The sequence below is a fragment of the Macaca thibetana genome, chromosome 7 (assembly GCF_024542745.1).
Source record: "Macaca thibetana thibetana isolate TM-01 chromosome 7, ASM2454274v1, whole genome shotgun sequence".
Classification (NCBI taxonomy): Eukaryota; Metazoa; Chordata; class Mammalia; order Primates; family Cercopithecidae; genus Macaca; species Macaca thibetana.
In genome coordinates this window covers 51,431,898-51,453,353 of record NC_065584.1, presented here as the reverse complement: position 1 = coordinate 51,453,353, position 21,456 = coordinate 51,431,898, and the positions used below count along the sequence as shown (strand labels likewise).

The 21,456-nt window shown below is 37.6% G+C and overlaps 1 protein-coding gene across 1 annotated transcript in view; it reads left to right on the top strand.

The window, feature by feature from the left end:
• PELI2 (pellino E3 ubiquitin protein ligase family member 2) overlaps positions 1–21,456 on the top strand; it is a 189,490-nt gene that overhangs the window by 144,720 nt on the left and 23,314 nt on the right. The window lies entirely within an intron of this gene.

Sequence of the window (21,456 nt, the reverse complement as noted above, 5' to 3'; positions counted from 1 at the left end):
ATATATGAATGAATATATGAAACACACACAGAGGAACAGAGAAGAGATTCTAAAATGTATGCCAAACAGAATTCCACTTCCATGCATGAAGAATTAGCTGTCACAGAATTCACTGCCTCTCCCTACTGTAAGCAACTGGACAAAATATATTAAATGATTGGTTGCAGACAACAGGCAGCTCAGGGCTGTGATCCCTGAGAGAAGGGAAATAAGCGAGGTGAGCCCCAGCTTACTGCCTAAGGCGGTTTTCACAGCCCCAAGAACAAGGAATACGAAACCAAACAGCCCTATGATCTGCGTTGAAGAGACAAATATTACAGTCTGAGGAGGTGAGACAGCTGGAATTTGTAAAGGAGACTACCAGAGATGAGGGGGCTTCATAGGAGTGTAGAACTTTGTATAGCTACAGAGGATACTCTCTGAACCCTTGGCCAGGTACTGCTTTGCTTGTGTGCGTGGTGAAGCTCCACAGAATGGGGAAAGAACTACTGGAAAGCAATAGGCTGAACAACTTCTGTAGCTCACAGAGGGCTGAGTTTAGTTATGTTCCCACCTGCAGAGTGAAAAGACCTCAAAATACAAGGGAAATAGGATCGAGTCTGCAGAAGAGTATCACCTTAGTAATGAGGATAAATTATCCCTGGATCAAAGTCTGCTCTGGACTTGCCCAAACAAAGCTTAAAAGCAAGCCGTGGGAGATAAAACTGATCTAAAGTTAACTGCCTGCCAGAACAAGTCTAACACTCTTAACAAAATCAAGAACCACCCCCCCAAAAAAATTAATGACCAGCATCCAATCAAAAATTACCAGAAATGTATGGAAGTAGTAAAATAAGACCTATAGCCAGGAGGAAAATCAATCAATAGAAACAAACCTAGAAATTACAGATGGAATTAAACACAGAAAAGAAGGTTAAAATAACTGTTACAGATATATTCTCTATGACCTGGAATGTAAAGGGAAACGTGCATGTTGAGAAGAGCAATGTCAGAAAAAAGGTTCAAGTGAAACTTCTGAAGGTGAAAAATGAAATGTCTGAAGTGGGGGAAAAAAACAAAAACAAAAAAAACGCTGGATTGAGGTAGCAGTACATTAGAAACTGAAGAAGAAAAGATCAGTGAACTTGAAGGTATTGCAATAGGAATTTCCAATATGGGGCAAGAGATGAAAAACTGAAAAAAATAAAGACAGCCATAGTAAATTGTGGGTATATATCAAGTGGTCTCAAATATGTGTAAATGGTGTCCTAGAAAGATAAGTGGAGGTAAAGGTAGCAATTTTAAAAGACCAAACTTCTTCAAATATGATGAAAATGATAAAATCTAAGAACCAAGAAGCTCAGTGAGCTCTAAAAAGAAATAAAACTGTAGTAAGACACATGACAGTCAAATTGTTGAAAAGCAATAATAAATAGAAAATCTCAAAATCATCCAAAGAAAAAAGGCAATATGCACAGAGGAACAAAAAGTAAGAATGAAACAATTAAACAGAAACACTGCAAGTTGGAAGACCATGGACCAACATCTTTAAAGTACTGAAGGGGAGGGACAGAAGTAGGGGGAAACAAAGGAAGACTATCACCCTAGAATTTAGCATAAATTTCTTCAGAAGTGAAAGAGAAATAAAGACTTTATTTCAGAAAAACAAAAGCTAAAACTAGTTACCACCAGCACACCTGCACAACAAAAAATGTTAAACTTTTCCAGGCTGAAGGAAAAAACAACAGATGGAAATTTAGATTTAAATGAGGGGAAATATGAAAGACATTTCTTTTTTATTTTTGATCTCTTTAAAAGAACATTGACTTTTAAGCCAAATTAATAATAATGTATGGGTTTTATAACATACATAGAAATAAAATGATAGCAGCATCAAGGATAGGAGAGAGGAGACCATAAGATTCTTGCATTGTTTAACCCAGGAATACAAGGTTGGTTAATCATTCAAAAGTTAGTCAATGTAATTCTACAGACTAAAAAGAAAATGATATAATCATCTCCATATGCATGCACAGAAAGCACTGGATAAGTTAAACATTCATTATAAAATCTCTTGGGAAACTAGGAATAGATGAAACTTCCTGACTTGATAAAGGATGTTTTTGAAAAACTTAACAGGTAACCACACTTACTTGTTTTGTTTCACAACAGTATGATTATGCACATAGAAAAATCCTACAGTAGAAACAAAACAAGAGAAGCTATTCACACTAGTAAGTCTGTTTAGTGGACTTGTAGGATACAAGACCAATATACAAAAAAAGTTTTTCTATACTAGCAATAAGTAATAGAGAATGGAAAATTTGAAGGCAAAGCATTTAAGATATCATATGAAATACTTGTGGATAAATTTAACAAAATGCTTGCAATATTGTATACTCTATAAACTGCAAAACATTGTTGAGGTAAGGAAGACCTAAATAAAATGGAGATACAAACCATATTTATGGCTATTATTGACATACCATATTCACTTGCTATTATTTAGATACCAATTTTTCCAAAATTGGTATACATTCAGCACTATTCCAACAAAAATCCCAGATTGCCTGTTTTGTGACAAAAAATTTAAATGTATGTTTGCTGTATCATCCAGCAATCCCCTTCCAGGTATTTACCCAGTAGAAATGTATGTATCTGGGGATATGCACCCCAGCTATATTTGTGAAAGCCAAAAACTGGAAATAGTATAAATATCCTTCAAATGTCCATACAATGGAATAACTACTAATAGAGAAAAAGGAACAAACTACCAAGACACATAATAACATACATAAATCACAAAAGGTTTTGGTAAAGATGCTAAGTATGTAAGACTACATATTAAGTTTGTTTGTATGGAATTCCAGAAAAGATGTAGCTCTAGTGACAGAAAGCCCATCAGTGGTTGCTGGGAAAGGCAGGCAGTTTCAGGGACTGGCTGCAGAGAGTCATGAAGGAACTGTTTGGGGTGACGGGACGGTTCTATATCTTGACTAAAGTGGCGGTTACATGACTCTTTTCATTTGTCAAAACTCCTCAAATTGTGCACTTAAAACTGGTGAATGTTAGTAAATGTAAACTATACTTCGATGAAGCTGATTTTTCAAGTATGGAAAAGTTTTTCATAAAGTACGTTTGACAATTTGGTAATCCTTGTGTGAGTAAACAGTATGATGGATTCCTCAAGAAGCGAACACACTCTTTTTCTGAAGTGACAAAAGTAGAACTGTTTACTTTGCCTGGGATCAGCCCATGTGCAGGTTATGAAGTTCTGTTAACGTGACTTCCTAATGAATGAATATGGACACATCTGTGTTCAGCTTAAATAACCGGGAGAGTAAAGAGATTTGAAGCCATGTATTTTGAAGAAAATGAGAAGGAATGAGAGGTGTTTCACCAAGGGAAGGAATCACTGGAGGTGAGATGAGGTACAGTGAGGCTGTCTCTAGATATTTGAAGTACTCTAGAATGTGGAGGGATTGGGGTATTTTTTTTTTTTTTTTTCTTAAATGTTCTGGCTACAGGGAGATAGCTGTCTACCCACCACAAAGCTTCCCGGTTATTCGAGTTTGGTAACTTTTTAGACTGGATACCGTTGACAAAGGCAGTATGCTGTAAAGGAGATTCTAAACACTTCTGAAGAATAGGCTCGTTTTCAGCTTGTGTTAATACATGGTAACTGTGTTAATACATGGCAACTGATGCCACAGATGACTCAGATTCAACAGCCACTCATTTCTATTGCTTGATCTCTCTGCCCCAGCTGACTGTTTTGCTTACTGCTTGTTTCTGTTCATTCGTTCATAAGTTCATTCTTACAAATTTGATTTGCACAGTGCCATTCTTTGCTGGTTCTTCTGTTACTTCTCTTAATGTTGTTGTTTTCTAATGATGGAAACGGGATTTGATGGATGACTGAACTACATCGCTTTCAACTACATCGCTTTTCAAAGTGATTTCCAATCCTATGGTCTCTTAAATTACAAACGATTACAGAATTCATATAAATCCTCTCCCCTAAAATTGGAAATTATTTTGTAAAGAAACAAAAGAGTATGCAATGCAGTATAGACTTGCCCATCCACTTAGGAAATGTCTTACCCTCTCCAAGTCAGTTTCCTTATTTTGCAAAATGGAGATAACAATATTCACCTCACGGTGATTGTGTGGATCAGATGACTGCAGTAAAACAATAAATGCAAAAATACTGTGCCTTGAAAAAGCACTAGCTACCCAGAATTTTCACTGATTTGGTTATTAAGGTGTATATGTTTATATTATAAATCTGTGTGGGTTTCTTGTTTGTTAGTTGGAGTTGTATCCATGCAGGAGATTTTATACTTGTAGATGGCTAATCTGATTAAACTTCACACATAAATATATTGACTGAAGAGTGCTGACTTTCCGTCCCCCATAAATAAGACTTGTCTGCTCTGGTTATCACATAGTTTGACTCTCGAAAAGTTGCTTTGGTGGGTGATGTCTTTAGGGTTTAATCATTCAGCATAGGCTTTATCTATAAGAGGGCAACATATTATTTGTTGAATTTATTTACATTCTGTCTCTTTCCAAAAGTACTAGAGGCAGGACAAGTTTATTTTAAGCAGTGATTTACAGGCAAAATCCTAAGGCAAATCTATCCTTTCATTTATTTGTCTTGCTTTAGCTGGACAGCGAGTATAATAACCTAATGTTGACCCTGGTATTTTTAGCTGCAGTTCTAGGAGTTTTGTTCCACAGTAACACCCAAGGAATAAACATTTTATCTACTACATGGATAGACTTTTTAATCAATAATAATAGTCATATTGATTTAATAATGAATTAGATCTGAATCCCCAGTGTATTCAATATCAAGCCATTTAACTTTTCTTGTTGATTTTTTTTATTATATGCAAAAGGATCATCACAGATTTTTTTTTCATATCAGAGTATTTTCCCTCAGATGTTCCTCACAACCAATTCTTTTCACCATTAATTTCTAAAGAAATGTAAATTTTAATTTTAATATAGCTGAGACTGGGGAGGGGATGATAAAAATAATTCTTCACCATAGATAGAATGTATTCTCACAATGTGAAGTAACATTTAAAATCTGTGCCACGGCTTTCCTCTTTGGCCGATTTGTAAGGTTTTAGTCACATGCTAAAGGACTCATGGTTAGTTGACGTTAGGGCTGAGCCTCAAGCTGAGTGCCTTGTTTCTGATCTAACTCTGTGTCCCCTGGCACAGGATGTCCTAGTGCTGTTGCTGTCCCTGCATTGATTCTTGTGTTATATAATATCCCTGACTTTTTTGGATCATATTCTCAACCAAATATAGCCAGAATGTAAAAGTTTTAATATAGAATATGCTCAAGGGTAACCATTTTTGTGTATAATAACTTTTACCCATTTTTTTAAAGTGAGTCCTGTTTTATCTGGGGGGTTGTTTATAGATTTTCTACACTCTGATGTTAAATGCCTTGATTCTTTTGCTCAAGGATGTACAGTGATATGATCTTGGCTCATTGCAACCTCTGCCTCCCAGGTTCAAGCAATTCTCCTGCCTCAGCCTCCTGAGAAGCTGGGATTATGGGTGCCCACCACCATGCCTGGCTAATTTTTTTGTACTTTTAGTAGAGACAGGGTTTCACCATGTTGGCCAGGCTGGTGTTGAATTGCTGACCTCAGGTGATCCTCCCACCTTGGCCTCCCAAAGTGCTGGGATTACAGGTGTGAGCCACCACGCCCAGCCTAGTGACCCAAGATTTCTTTACCCCACATTTCTTTTAAATATTCAGCCAATTGACAAATACTGATAAACATACAAGAATGCAGGATATAGAATTTTTATGAGCCCTTATTGAAAAAATTACCAGAAGACAAATTTCAGCCAAAAAAAGAGGTGAATGGAAAGCTATCATCTAAACATTGAATTACACTCTATCTGAAGGACTAAAACAAATGAGGAAATGATTGCCACAGAATAGAATGTAAATGATATTATTCCGACAGTGTAGAAATAATAGAACTTATAAAAGGTGGGCGAGGAAGGAAAGAAAAGGAGAGAGGTTCTGTAAGCATGCTACTATCCTCAGATTTTATAGCTGGGAGACAAAAATTATCACTTAAAACAGGAAGATATATGTAAAGGTTAAAAAAGCAAACAGCAATAAACAGTTTAAAAATAATTGAAAGTGTGCACAGAAGGATGACAGAAAATGAAAATAGTCTTACTCATCATTGTTCTTATTAGAGAGTTAATGGGCACAAACATTTTTATAGTTGGATGCATAAAAGTAACTGTAGGAATAGGAATATGCCCCTTCTCAGTGATCATATAAAATACAGGTAAGGCAAAGAAAGCACAGATTACAATGCAGAAGATTTTTTTTAAAAGCAACAGAAGCTCAGAAATTGAAAACGTTTTTAAAAATACTATTTGCAAAATAGCATAAAAAATGTAAAACACAGTTGATGCTCATTATTCACAGATTCCATGTTTACAAAGTTACCTACTGACTAAAATTTACTTGTAACTCCCAAATTAATACTCAGGGTCCTTTTGCAATTATTTGTGGATGTATGCACAGTGGCAAGATATGTGAGTAGCCTCCCCAGGGCACACGTTCCCAGGTGAGGCCCAACTAGGCAAAGCTCTGCCTTCTTGCTTCACTTCTCATACTGTCAACAAGTGTTCTTTGCATGGTCTATTCAGGGCTAAGTTTTTCTCACTTTTGTGCTTTTCTTGGTGATTTCACTGTTTGAAATGTCGCCCAAGCGTGGTGTTGAAGTGTTTTCTAGTGTTCCTAGGTGCAAGAAGACTGATGTACCTTACAGAGAAAATGCATGTTAGATTATCATTGTTCAGTTAAAGTGCTCTTGACTGTGAGTTCGATGGAAATGAATTAACAATACAGTACACCAGAAAAAGAAGGAGGAGATTTGTTAATACGTACATGAAGGCCACACTGGAAAGTGCTACAGTAACATGTACAGTGTATTACGAAGCTATGGGAAAAATGGGAAAATGGCTAAATGATGGGAAAGTGGCTAAATGTGGAAGTTCATGATATGACAGCCAGTTTAAAAAGCATAGTGGACAATATTGTTCTGAAACTGAAAGCCAAAGAAATTTATGGTCACATTACCCAGGGGCGGGAAAATGGTAAACCCTTCTTGGTTAGTGTTTCGTTATAAAGATTATTATGTGATTATTTGTAAGAAATATATATTAAGTGAGGTATTTTTAAACAGAAAAACAGAAAACAAGTATTTGATCATTTGACAAAAGCGTTGCAACAAGAGCCTCCTAGGAACTGAATCCTGTATTTTCCTTAGGAGCAGTGGCTCAGTATTCAGTAAATCAATGTTTGTGACTACTTGATAGAATATAACTGTGAATAATGAGAATTGACTGCACTTAGGGATAAATCTAACAAAAGATGTGGAAGACCTTTATGCAGAAACCTATAAAAACATTGCTGAGAGAAGTTGAGGACCTAAATATATGGAGAGATACGCCATGTTCATGGATCAGAAAACTCAACAGTGATGTGAATTCTACCAAAATCTGTAAATTCAGTACAATACCAATCAAAATCCCAGCAGACTTTTTAATAGAAATTAATAAGCTGATTCTAAATTTCATTTGAAAATGTGAAAAACCTAAAATTGCCAAAACTACTTTGAAACATAAGAACAGAGTTGGAGTATTCACAGTGACTTCAAGACTTTATTTTAAAGCTACAGTAATTAAGATAGTGTGGTATTGGTGTAAAGATAGATAAATAATTCATCACAGTGGAGCCCAGAAATAGACCCATATATATGGACATGGTTTTTGACAAAGATGCGAAGGCAATTCTGTTGAAAAAGGATAGTCTTTTAAACAGACGGTGCTGTTTCATTTATACATGCAGAAATATGAATTTGATTTATAATCTTCACTGTGTACAAAACTTAGTTCATCATGGATCATAAAACTAAATATAAAACTTCTAAAAGAAAACATAGAAGAAAAATCTTCACAACTTTGAGTTAGGCAAAAATTTCTTAGATATAAAACCAAAAATGTGATTTATAAAAGAACAAATTGATAAGTAGACATCAAAGTTAAGAACTTATACCCTTTGGAATAAACTCTTCAGAGAATGCAAAGACAAGGTACACAGACTGGTAGAAAATATTTGCAAATCATTTATCTGATAAAGAATATGTATTCAGAATGTATAAACTCTCAAAACAACAATAAGAAAATCCAATTTGTGAAAATAGGCAAAAGAATTGAACAGAGACTTCCCCAAAGAAGATATATAGATGTCATATTTATATATGAAAATATTATCAGCCTCATTAATCATTAGGGAAATACAAATTAAAACCACAATGAGATATCACTACACACTCATATGGATGGCTAACATTAAAAGACTGACAATCCCAAAAGTTGGCAGGATTGGATCTAACCCAATGTTCATCAACAGACGAATGAATGAACAAATTGTGGTATATCATTAAAACTGAATACTCTGCAATAAAAAAGTAAAAAAAAAAAAAAAAAGATAATGAACTGTTGATACATGCATATGCTGAAAACAAACTATAGCTTTTATAAGCACTGTGACTGTTGAAATGTTTAATATTTCTAAACATAAAGCCAAAATCCTAGAAATATTAAAGAAAGATGGAGAATTCTTCACTTAATCTAGGAGTGAGGAAAGCTTTTCTAATTATAAAGTAAAATCCAGAAATCATAAAGAAAATACTGATGAGTTTGACTATAGAAACTTTTTTAAAAATCTGCATGACAAAAAATAAACACACAACACTTTAAGTAAAGTCAAAACACAAATGAGTGGGAAGATTTGCAACTCATATCACAGACAATAGAAATCTTTTTTAGTATATAAAGACTGCCTGTGTCAATAAGAGACAAGCAACCCAAAAAATAATTAGCAAAGGATATAAACTGTTCATAGTAAATAAAAAAAGAGATAACTCTTAAACATTCTTAAAAGCCTTATTCATAATAGTAGAAATGCTAATTAAAAGCACTATGAGATGATTCTTTTCACATATCAGAAGGTAAAGATACCTGCCATTTTACACTTTACTCCCTATAGTGGTGACAGTGGGGAAAACATACTCTCATATAGTTCTGGTGAGAATGCAAGTTGGTGTAACTTCTATGAAAAGTAGTTTGACAATAACTATCAATATCAGAAGTGGACATACCGTGTACCATTTGATCGAACAATTTTGTTTCTAGCAATTTGTCCTATAGATATATTTCCCTATATGCAAAACGAATACCTGCATATTTATTACAGTACTGCTTGAAAATATACTTTAAATAATTTAATGTCTGCTAAAAAATGCATTAAATAAGCCATGCTGCATGTATACATCAGAAAGAATGAGACAGCACTGTAACTACATTATATAGATAATTCTGTAAGTTATTGTGTTAAAGAAGCAGGGAACAGAACACTGTAAGCAGTATGCTATCATTTCTGATGTGTATACTATGCTAGTATAGGCAGAGACTTTTCTCTGGAAGGATATATAAGAAACTAGTAGTAGTGGCTTTCTTAGTGATAGAAGATTGGAATTGGAAGGGAGATACTATTCACTGGTAACATTTAGTAACTTGTGTACATATTACCTTACTTAAAATATCTTTTGCTCTACAAATCAGTCAAGAACCCGAGGGACCCCATAAAATTAAGTGTTATAGAGATTATAAATGTTATAGTAATCAAAACAATTGACTAATAGTAATTATGTGTTGTGTACTGTTCTTTGGGTACTTTGCAAACATCATCTGAGTTTTTCCAGCAAAACCCTTCAAGGTAGTTGTACTTTTCGGATTAAGAAATAGATTCAGGGTATGGCCTAAGAATACACAGCTAATAAGGAGCCTTTTAAGAAGTTCAGTTTAATGATGCTTGAGGAGTAACATCCGGATATATCCAGGCTTTGAAGAAAAACATTTGTGAATGGCATTGCGTGATGGCAGATACTTCCGAGGAAGGCATTCATTATTTTACTCAAAATCGTGTATACTAAGGTTGTAATTTGCATGTTTCCAGCAGACTCAACATCTTGAAAATACCAACTGTCAAAATACATTTTGCTTTTTGAGAATAAATATTTTCATGATTCTGTATAACTAGAATGTGGCCTTATTGATCTGGTTTTATTCCATAAAGAAAATGAGCTTATTCAGCAGATGAACAAATTTTAAATTTAGGCCAAGTCTTAAAAAATTCAAGTAAAATAAGGGAAAAATTTGAATCTTCCCCTTTTTGTTTACATCTTTTCAATGGGAACTTTGGCTTCTATCGCTATAAATAATCAATAGGATGTTGTATTTTGTTTTCTTTGGAGCTTATCCTCGTAAGTTTCAATCTTTGTATTCCTCAGTACTCGAGTTCATTTTGACAGCTGATAAACTGGGTTACATATTAAAACAATTACATGGTAAGTCATTGGGTATCTTAGTATAAAATCGATTTATGTCAGATTCAATTTACAGCATCTGGAAGTTAGCCTGCTCATGCCAACAAACTAGGACTTGCATTTACTACTGACTCACTATAACACACAGTATATTGTGGATGCCTATATACTTTTTCTCCAGTGCTCTTTAGAAACAAGTTATGTACCTTGTTTTACCTAGTAAGTGCATTTTTTAAAGAGCAATAGGCAAATCGAATTATTGAACAAGGAATTTTGCTTTTTCAACTTAGTCATTTGCAGGATGCTTTATTTTTGCTTATGATTCGTTTTTGTTAGGTTTACTTGTTCAAAGTTTTGCTTCCCATGGCGAGTAGCTCATATATATGTCAATACTTAAATATTTAGAGAAGTAAATGTAGGATGTCACAGCAGATAGATTCATATGCATCCTTTAAAGCATTATCTGTTGACTAAATAGATGTCTTCTCACAAAATTTACCAACTCCTTACATGAGACTGCAGTTAGATTTTCTCTCTCTCTTAGTCTTAATATGTACAATAAGAAATCTTATTATTTTAATTTTTACTATAGCACTTGGCATTTCACAAGAATGTTGCACCTTCATTTCTTCCTCTGCGGCATTTTGCTCACATCTGGAAATGTAAAATGTTCAAAAGCAAACGCAATGCTGTTTTAAAGAATGGGGTTGTTCAGGGTCACTTTCTCCATCTCTTATCAGGTAAGTGTGGCCCTCCCTAACTTTCTTCTCTAGGTGACCTTGGGTGGTCCTTACTGCAGGATCAGTCCTTGAAGTGACCAGCAGTTAGGACGCCTGCTGTGTGTATGTTGAGATGGGTGTGATTTCAGAGCATTGCCTCACACTGTGGTATGTGACGCTTTCAGGTCTGTACCCCTGCTGCCTCCTCTCATGCTTTGTAGGGAGTTGCTACACCGAGTCGGTGTGAGATATCGTCAGAGTCTGCATTCAAGTGTGCACTTTCTCAACTGAGACCAAAAGGCAGAACTTTGAAAGTCCTGACTGGCTTTCATTTATGGTAACTAGTGTACAGTGCATGGTTGATAATGTAAACATGTCTATATAGATATGTGACTGAATCACAGCATTCCTATGTGGGAAGGCTAGACTTTGCCCCTATTTTCCAAAAGATATGGGACGAATAAAGCAATAAAAAGAATTGATTGGGTTGGGTGCAATGGCTCACAGCCATAGCCCCAGCACTTTAGGAGGCCAAGGCAGATAGACTGCTTGAGCCCAGTAGTTCAAAACCAGCCTAGCCAACATGGATAAAACCCATCTTTACAAAAAAATACAAAAAATTAGGTGGGTGTGGTGGTGTGTGCCTGTGGTCCCAGCTACTCGAGAGGCTAAGTCAGGAGAATTGCTTGCGCCTGGGAGATTGAGGCTGCAGTGAGCCATGACCATGCCACTGTATTCCAGCCACGGTGACAAAGTGAGACCCTGTCTCAAAAAAAATAAAAATAAAAATAAATAAAAATAAAAAAGTTTGCACATTAGGTTGACTTGATACGTTCTAAAACACAGTGAAAAAATCCATACAAACTTGAATATGAACCTTTCACTTGTTTAGCAATTTGTCATAAACTGGGTAGATACAGGAGCTGAAATATCTCAGCTGTTAGACAGCAATGACCTTTCTGGGGACAAGGCCAGCACTTGTACAGGTGACAAAAATGAGGCCAGAGGCCTAACTTGCCCAGAGTCCCACAGGCAGCCCGTGTTGGATTGGAGATTGAGCCCAATCTGTACTATTAGCCAAATAATACACTGCTGGAATTGAAGGCTGGTTTAAAAAGACTGGAGTTCTTACCCTCAAGGAGCTTTTCATCTGATTGGAAGTGGTAGGATTCCTGGGAACAGATGTCCACAAAGCATGTGAATGTCACCTGCCCAGCTCTCTGGCTGCAACCCTTGGTGTTCATGTTTTCCCAACTATGTTCAAGTCAGATCATCTTCTGAAACTAGTACCACCAGCCAGATCTAGCTTCTTTGTACTTGGGAGTCATCCCAAATTAGAAACAGGCTCTCCTCACACATTCTTACTCTCTCTGGTGTCTGTGCTTGCTGATAGATTGAGCGTGTCTGCCCCAGCCCTGTCCAGCACTCTGTGTGCCATAGATTCTGTGCCAGGGTTTATCGAATAGCTCAGTAAACCAATCCAGGATGGGCTCAGGAGTGGCCCAGGGCCAAGTTCAAAGCTATTGCCTCTAACAAATAGGCCTATCATTTTGATTTACTAGAAAATGATGTTGATTCTGATGAAATCCAAGTTAGCACTTTTTGACTTTCTTATTGTAGCCGTGGTTCAGGCACTTGTTTGAAATGTGGTTCCTTGAAAAGATAGAATATTTTAAAGAGTGTGTTTCATGCAACATAAATTGTGAATTCCTTTAGCCACCTCCTCTCTTTAGAAATAGTACTCATACATATTTTAAACATAAATTGACAAAGATGGCAGAGACCTCATCTTCCCTGTAGCAAATTGAACCAGACTGATTGAGGATTTATTGCCTAATTATACTTGTCAGCCTGACATAAAAGTCATTAGTTCTAGAAAAATATGTTTGTCATACCAGGATTATCTCTAATTAATACAGTCAATATCTAGCATATACTTAAAGCCAAACGCTATAGTGGTTTCCAAAGTATGTGTTATGGACTGCAGGGAACTGCTGTAAATACAGGTTCATATTTGAAGAGAGAAAATGCCATGTTTTATATACATCATTTCCTCTGCTTTGAATCCAGTGAAATCAGTGCTACTGATATTGACTCCCTTTGTTAATGAATTATAAAGGTAGTAGCTGAAAGATCAGAGAGGTTATGGTTGGTGAGGATCTGAACTCGGATTCAAACCTGGTCCAGTGTGTTGTTTTTCCAGCATCAGAGTCCACTAGCCAAGTTAATCTCTGTAGTATCTACCTGTGGTTATTCCATTTTTCTAAAGTACATGTAAAGTTTGAGCTCAGCAGAATAAAACCATTGAGAGAGCTAGTTTGATATAAATGTTTTTTTCTGTCCGATGTTTAAGCATTTGCTGGATTATCAGTGGCTACTGCGTGAGGTGATGAAATTTTAGATGCAATTAGTATCATGCCTCACGGGACAATTAGTGCATGCCCATATATGTTTGATACCCTCTAGTCCTCACCTTGCTCTGCCTCTACATCACAGTGTGCACAGTGCTCGAGATGGTAAAATCGTTCAGCAGTTATTTCCAGGCTGCTGCACGCTCACTGTAAACTCATTCATTTGCTCATAAATGTGCAGCTTTCTGCCATAAACATCAGAAGTTATTTCTGAACAACCAAGGTTTGACTCATTGGCCCCACTCAGACCTACCCCCAAACAGTTTTATTACTCTGTTTTCCCATACCAATTAAAATGTTTCTACAGCAATACACCTTGTCATAGAAAGCTTGTATTTCATAACCAGAGCCACTGTGAGAGGTCTGTGTCATTTTTCCAATTTCATTCGGTCCTTTCTGTAGTAGTCGTTTTGTGTAGTTACTTATTTAGATTTTATGATGGACTGAAATATTAAATTACGAACTAGATTTAACAGTTAAAGTGGCTGAAAATAAACTTGTCTAAAACACACATCATCGGCAGGGGAGCCGATACTTAGGCTATGATGTCGTATTAAATAGTGCCATGTTGTGGCCATTATTCAGAAGGCTGTTGAAAACACAAGCTTACATTATGCTTCTTAGTAGAACCCCAAAGACAAAGAGGTCACTAGCTGTCCCAATAGAGCGTTCAGGACGTTTCCTAGCCCTGCCCCCATCAGGCAAACTGTTAGAGAACCTCTGACTTCTTCACAGAGAGCAGATCGCGTGAGCACAGGCAGAGTGAGGAGATGCGTGCTCAGCCCAGAGCACATCCAGCCCCAGAGACTCTTTCTTCCTAGGTGTTTTGTGGGGACCTGAAAGGCAGGAACAGTGAGCAGCCTTAGAGAAGAGCACCACGTTCAGATATGTGGTGCAGAGCTCTTCAGAACAGCTTGGTATCTAGAAAAGATTGCTTCAGTATATAAGCCACACCAGGTCTCTGGCCCTCTACTTTTGAGAGGCAAAAACAACCCTAATTATATCTACACACAAAGAAGAATATGCAGGGTGTGCTCATATCAAAAACATTCATTTGATTTAGCCAGACTATTGTGTGGCCCAGGAACAATAATTGCAGTTCTATAATAGTCAACTTCCAGGATGTCTAGACAAGAGGGATATTAAACTCCTGAGTCATTTGGTACTAAGAAAGACTTCATAATAAAAAAATTAGGTGTCCTTTGAAGAAAAAGAATTTCATTGTATTTGAAGTGCAGATGCAAGCATGCTCATGTATGTGCACACATGCATACACACACACATGCACACTGTATTCCCTTAAATGATGCAGACTCTAATAAGGCATACTTTTTTGGTATACGTCATACATGTAGTTTGAAAAGTGGATTCATAGTTTCTAACATACATGGTGATTTTCTTCTTCTGCCTTCCTAGTGTCCCTTCTATTCTTGCTCTAAATGTATTAAGGACTACAAAAGTCTCCATGTGACACACTTGGTGGCCTTTGTCTTCTCTGGCAATACTTTAATGATTCACAGATACTTTTTATAGTCTATAATCATTTTAAATATTAATACAAAATTTTCTTCACATCTCAGTCTTCTAATCGGAGATTATAACAATAAAAATGCATATGTGCTTTAAACACAAACAACCTCTTAACATACATTCAGGAGGACATAACACTTCCATTAGAAACATAGACCCTGCTCTGTGTGGAGTCGCTGCTGCCTGCCATGGTAGACATATCTATCCCATGCTCTTGGGTGCAGGTAAGACGTATGCACAGATAACCATAGTGTCTTGGGTGATGAGTCACATAAGTGCTCTGGTACCAGTAGGCCTTGTAAGCTGATCGTTTCAGTTATCTTTTGTTGTGTAGAAAACTACCACAGAATTTAGTGACTTCACAAAAACCATTCTGTTTTATTCATTATTTTGTGGGTTAGGAATCTGGGAAGGGCACTGCTGAGTAGTCAGTCTCTGGTCCACATCTGGGGCAACTGGAGCTGGAGGATCCACTCTCACGGAGGCTTCTCCACGCACCTGTCTGCATCTTGGTGCTCCCAGGCCTCCCTCTCCCCATGTGGCATTTCATTCTCCAGGCCCTCTCCCTGTTGCTTTGGCTTCTTGGAGCCTAGTGGCATGTGTGTAGTCAGGCTTCTTGCCCACAGCTGGGAACCCCCAGAGCAGCAAACAGAAGCTGCAGGCCTTCCCTGAGCTAGTATCAGAAGTCCCATGTGTCACATCCACGGCATTCTCTTGGTCAATGAACAAGCTACTGAAGCCAGCCCAGATGCCAGATGATACATGAAGATTGCACAAAAGCATCGTCAGAACAGAAAGTTAAGGGCTATAAAAAAGCTGATTATAAAATTCCTTTGAGGAATAAATCAGATTTGTAGCTACTGGTTGCCCAACAACTACTTTGTTTTTGAGGAGAAAAAGTGAAATGTTACACATTGTTTTGTATTTGATTTTTGCCTTAACACAGTGAAATCAGCCCATCTTTGACTCCCTGTTGGATTAATTATGATGGTAATAATGCTTAACTGTATGTGAGCAACAGTGGCAAGAGAGGGCTCAGGGGTGACATGAAGCTTTTAAGTGTGAGTGACTGTTGTGCTATTGACTGAAATAGGAAACCCAGAAGGAGAAAATGTTTGAACCAAACCATATAATGATGCTGTACACTGCAAGTGACAAAATGCCTAACCTACAGAAGCCTAAAACCCTGATTTTTATTCCAGAGGTCTGGGGACAGGTAGTTCCACGTTTGATTCAGCATCTCAAAGATGTCAGGGCTCTGAGCCAACTTCTGTGAGAGTCTTTTGACCTTCCTCTCATGTTGCAAGGTGGTCTGCTTCCGCTGCAAACATCATGTCGTATTTCAGTGACAGAGAAGGGAAGGAGTCTCAGTGTCTCTCATCCCCAGGAGCTCCACACCAGATCTCTCCGAAGCCCCATTGGCTGACAGTGGATCACATTTCCACACGCTAGCCTCAGAGGAGAGTGGGAGAGCTAGCGTTGATGTTGTGAGGCTTTTTCACAGGCAGCCAGCTCAGCCGGCAGAGAGAAGGACATTAGGCAGGCAACCAACGGTGTCTGCCACAGTGATGAATCCCATTTTCTCTCTCCACACAGTTGATAAAGGCTCACTTAGCAGCCTTATAGAGCTTGAATTAAATGGGCTAAATCATAACTATAATAAATTAATATTTTCTGGATGCGTGTGAGTTTCTCTATTGGCTTTCACTTTGTGGTTGAGAGCTACCACTGCTTCTTAACAAATAAAAGATTTAATTGTTTCCCTCATACTTTAAAATTTAGATGAAAATTCTTCAGTAACATGTCCATTAAGACATGTTACCCGTTGTTTATTCTGCAAGATTGCTTTCTGTTCTTTCTGTTATCATAACGTATTATATAAGTGCTTTTATGTGTGTATATGGGTTTATAAGAGGAAGAAAATTCTCCAGACATATGAACCATGTTTGTTTTAGAGTCTGGAGACTCACAGAACTCCCTGACATTAGTTTTTAGTTGTAAGTTGAAGCAGGACAGCCAGTTCTAACTGTTCTCATCCCTGAATGGCAAAGTCTGGCAGAACTGAGCCTGTGACACAAGCAGCATAGCAGTAAGAAAATACATAACCTCAGCTGAGAAAAAAATACTTTGACTCATCTGGTCTGGGCATCTGGGATTGCAAAGTAAGGCTTAATTTCTTCAGCTGGATAAAGCTGAAATTCTTTAATCTGTTTATCTGTAATTGTCCAATTATATTTCAACCTAATAACATTTAAACTGTAATAAAGTAGTTTTTATAAACTCAAAACATTTGAGCTGAGAGTATCACTACCGGTACCTTTGCTAGTGAGAAGTAGGAAAGGTGAGGGGAAGACCTGAAGAAAGAAACTCTAAATATCATCTTGTATCTGTAGCAGTTCGTTTGTTCGTTCATTCATTCATTCATTTGACATTAATTGAATGCCTGCCACACTCTTGGTGCTAGGGGTGGAAAAAAAATAAGACTGAACGTGCCTTCGAGGCACAAAGCAGTGTTATGGGAACAGAGATGGCAACCTGCCTTCTCATCACAGCTGTACAATAGAGAAGTGGATATAGGAAATCATTATTGTCTACACCAGCAGTCCCCAACCATTTTGGCACCAGGGACCAGTTTTGTGGAAAACAATTTCTCCACAGACCAGGGAGGCACATGGTTTTGGGATGATTCAAGCACGTTACATTTGTTGTGTACTTTATTTCTATTATTATTACATTGTAATACATAATTAAATAATTATATAACTCACCATAATGTAGAATCAGTGGGAACCCTGAGTTTGTTTTCCAGTAACTAGACAGTCCCATCTGGGGGGTGATGGGAGACAGTAACAGATCATCAGGCATTAGATTCTCATAAGGAGCACACAATCTAGATCCCTCACATGCACAGTTCACAACAGGGTTCATACTCCTATGAGAACCTAATGCCGCCACTGATCTGACAGGAGGAGCTCGGGTGGTAATGACAGCGATGGGGAGCAGCTGTAAATACAGATGAAACTTCGCTTGTTCCCTCGCCACTCACCTCCTGCTGTGTGCCCTGGTTCCTAACAGGCCACAGACTGATAGCACTCTGTGGCCCAGGGGTTGGGGACCTCTGGTCTACACAACAAGCTGCTTGAGCTGGTTTTCTTTACAATGTTAAAGAGCTTTCTAAATTTGTGTTGGTGTAGTAAGATCACGGCATTATGTTACAGTAATTGTGTTTGAACTAAGTTATAGTGAATGCCAAGAAAAGGCCCTACCTGCTCTCCTTTCTGATATTCTGGAAATAGATTCCAAAACAACTTAGGGCCTTGGAGAAACTTTTATTTCCAAAATACTGGAAATACTCAAGTCAGTGATTTACTAGAAGCTCTATTTTTGAACCTCGTATTTTAAATGTTAAAAGCTATTTTGAACAATTGATATTTGTAACAAAAAGTTCAATGCCATATATACTTGGCAAACTTTTCTGTAAGACATGACCCAAGAAGGAAAGTGAAAATTGATCTCAGGCTTAAACTCTTCTTTAACTTCCCCTAACCACCTAAATCTGACTCTATTTTAGACTTTAACACATGAAAACGAGGTCATGTGAGCCCTAATTCATGTAACTGAAGGAAGTCCACACTTCCCCATTTATTGGCGATGATTCTGATGGTGGCCTTAGGCTTGCTGGTTTTTACTGCCACCAAATCCCAGTGCTGGCTTCAGTCTCATCTTTTCAGGCCAGCTCAGTCCACGTTTCTGCTTTCCATAGGTGGCAGCCTGTTGGACCCCAGGGCACCAGTACTCTGGGCCCTTTTAGGGGCAGGACCCTTCTCCTGGCTTAGCATTACCCAGAGGGAGATCCTTACCAGAACTGGAAGTGACTTCGAGGTGACGATCACACTGGTTCTGAAGTTCCTCAGCCGCCCGTGCTACAGGGTGTGCCTCACCTGCTGCCCCAGAGCCACTCCCTACCTTCATGGGATTTGTTTCTGCCTGCGGTCTCTTTTCCCACTTTCCTACCTTCCCCAAATTCCAAGGCCTCCAAATCACAGCCCGTGGCTAGTACTTTTTTAATCTAAAAGACACAGAAAAGGCATTTTCCTAACCTAAGAGTATTCCCCTTTCCTAACCCTGGCCATTTGCCTTAAACAACATACAAAAAAGGCAGAAGTCTGAAATCATAAATTTTCTTTAAATTGGCTCAACATTCAGGGCATCCTACATCAGTGTTTTCTTTCTGTTTTGGGAGCTTGGGTAAGACTCCCCTTTGCTGTGGGCATTTTCCAGATAAGGTGATGCTTTCGCTAGAAATACCCTTTTTTCATGTGCTACATAGTCTTACAGTTTTGGTCACAAGAATATTTTTATAATGAAACACCTTATAAGTATTTGTGTCCAATAACAACTTGCAGCCTATAAAATGGCTGTTTCTGGTGTTTTCTAAAGTGGTGAGGAAGTGTCTCTAGGGCAGAAATCTCCAAACCCCAAGGTAGTGGTCTGTGGCCTCTTTGGAACTGGACCACACAGCAGGAGGTGAGTGGCGGGTGAGCAAGGGAACAAGGTAGTGGTCTGTGGCCTCTTTGGAACTGGGCCGCATAGCAGGAGGTGAGTGGCGGGTGAGCAAGGGAACAAGGTAGTGGTCTGTGGCCTCTTTGGAACTGGGCCGCACAGCAGGAGGTGAGCGTCAGGGAAGCAAGGGAAGCTTCATGTGTATTTATGGCTGCTCCCCATTGCTTACATTACGGGTTGAACTCCGCCTCCTGTCAGATCAGCAGTGGCATTAGATTCTCATAGGAGCACGAACCCTATTGTGAACTGTGTGTGCGAGGGATCTAGGTTGCGTGTTCCTTATGAGAATCTAAGGCCTGATGATCCGTTAGTATCTCCATCACCCTCAGATGGGACCATCTAGTTGCTGGAAAACAAGCTCAGGGCTCCCACTGATTCTACATTATGGTGATTTGTATAATTATTTAATTACATATTACAATGTAATAATAATAGAAATAAAGTATACAATAAATGTAATATGCTTGAATCATCCCCCAACCATCCCCCCCCATCCAGTCCACAGAATAATTATCTTCCACAAAACCAGTCCCTGGTGCAAAAAAGGTTGTGCACCACTACTCCGGAGCACCCTGTCCATGGCTGTGCTAGGCCTCAGGTGAGCAGAGCGAGTCTTCGTGAGACAATGTTAAATGTTAAAACTAGCAAATGTGTTAGGGAATAAAAAAAATTTATAATGTAAGGTAAGCTGTTGTAAGCCTGAGAAACTCCATTTGAGAGCTGCTCCCCAGACATCTCCAGGTTCAGGTGACCCTTCCAATTCAGGCAAATGGAGTGGAAGTTTGAGAAACACCATACTTAAGCAGGTGCCATTGTACAAAAATGTATAACCTTTAAAAGTATTTCCCATTATTGCACTTACTAACTCCTTGTTTTGCAAATCATTTATACACCATAGACATTTTATGCAATATGTATATGCCATGAAAGTTGTGTTGGAGTTGATATATTTGTAAATTGAATCCATTTAAAATGCAATAGATACTTTATAGGAAACCCTAAAATAAATTATTTTATAATCACGTCCTGATTGTTAATTTTATAAGTTTGAGTTTAATCAATTATTTTTCTTAAAGTAGGTTTTTCACTGACTATTAAGATAAACGTCTACTTTTTACAAGTTGTTTTTCAGGTTTATTGAGGTATAATTGACAGATAAAAATTGTATATATTTAAGGTGTACAACACGATGATATATATACACATTGTGAAATGATTACCACAAAAGTTAATTAACACAAAGATTACATCCACTTAAATTGAAAATAGTTCTTTATAAATTTGGCTTTCAAAAACAGTCACTGTCAGTGAATTTATCTGGCTCAGATCAATGAAAATTTAAGACGATGTCTGTTAGTAGTGTTGAGTACTTTAAGAAGTATTTTTTAGTTTCCTGACCATGTTAAAGAAGTATTATCTTAACGAAGCACATAAAATAAAACATCAGCTCAATCGTGAAATTCCTCAGGGCAGATTATTAAATAACCATGAGATTAACCAGGCTAACTTCAAAGTTGATTTGGCATGTTTTACTGTTTATTGCTGTAAGGAATTACATTAGTCAAATATAGATGTTCAGTACATTTTCATTAACATGCTGTGCGTGTCCAGTTTCTTCTAGATGCTTTCTTGGTCTTCATACAGTGTCATCATTCAATAAATGTGTAATAGAAAAGCTTATTAAAATTTTGTAATACTTAATGTAAAAGATTAAAAATAAAGATAAGTTAAAGTAGAATGAATAGAATATAATTGAAATAATTTGGAGTCCACTTTGTAACGATTTATTTGTTAATTTAGAAACAT